This window comes from Apis dorsata, unplaced genomic scaffold, assembly GCF_000469605.1.
Source record: "Apis dorsata unplaced genomic scaffold, Apis dorsata 1.3 scaffold_1037, whole genome shotgun sequence".
NCBI lineage: Eukaryota > Metazoa > Arthropoda > Insecta > Hymenoptera > Apidae > Apis > Apis dorsata.
In genome coordinates this window covers 1,072-2,344 of record NW_006264135.1, presented here as the reverse complement: position 1 = coordinate 2,344, position 1,273 = coordinate 1,072, and positions in this window count along the sequence as shown.

Genomic DNA, 1,273 nt, shown 5'->3' with positions numbered 1-1,273 from the left:
TTATATTTTTAATTAATTAATATTAATATAAATTTATATTTATATCAATAATTTTATCAATTACTTTTTGATTTTTAAATTTCTATTAACGTGTTATTTATATTTCATTTATTATTCTTTTATATTTTTATATTTTTTTTATTTTATTTTATATTATCTTTATATTTATATTCTTTATATTTATATTATTTATATTCTTTTTTATTATTTTATTAGAAAAAATTCATCTATGTAATACAATTAAAGTAAGATAAATATAATCTTCAATAGATATTTTTATTGGTATTAAATTCTGAAACAATATATTTATCTTATATCAATATGTCATATATTATATCATACATCATATATTAATATATTAATATATATTAAGTCTTTCATAGATAAGAATTTTCAAGTATATGTACGCGATATTTCTACCCAAATATAAGAAATGTAAAAATTTTCATATAACTTTTTAGAATATTTGTAAGAAAAAATCTTATATTAGAGAAATTATTTTAATAGAAAATTCAATATTAATCAAAGATATATTTTCTTTTTTTTTTATTTATATTTTAGTTTTTTTTTTTTATTCAAAAATTTGTATTCAATTTTTATGAGTGTATTTGTATTAATAGTGACTAATAATATTTATATTATTTTATTTATATTATTTATTTATTTATTTATATTATTTTCTTTAATAATTTTTTATGCTCTTAATTAAATATTGCATTCAATATTTGAATTGATATAAACATATCAAAAGAATGAAAAATTAAAATAATTCTGCATCATTTAGTATAGATATCAGTATTAAGAATATCAAAAATTATTATAATGTTAAATATAAAAACATATTCGAATATTTAGATGCTTTATTATCTAAATTGTACTATATTGCACATAAAAATATAATAAAATAATGTTGTATATAGAAATATGCAAATTTCTGTATTTTACATGCAAATTGTGTATCATAATATCTTGTAAATTTTATGTTAAGACCATTAATACGTTGCCTTTATCTCATCATATTATAAAGACATTATATACTAATCGCAACATTTTTATCAATGATCCATCACTAATTTTTGGCAATTATCCATATAAAATATTTATTGATGTAGATAATGGATTTAAAAATAAAAATATTTTATTTAATTTTTTTTTTGATAAATCTTCTTCTTAATTCTTTAAAGTTTTTTTTTAATTCATTGCATGAATAATTATTCAAATTAAACACAATACTTCTCTCTTATTAATTAAATAAAAAAATATTTTTATTTTA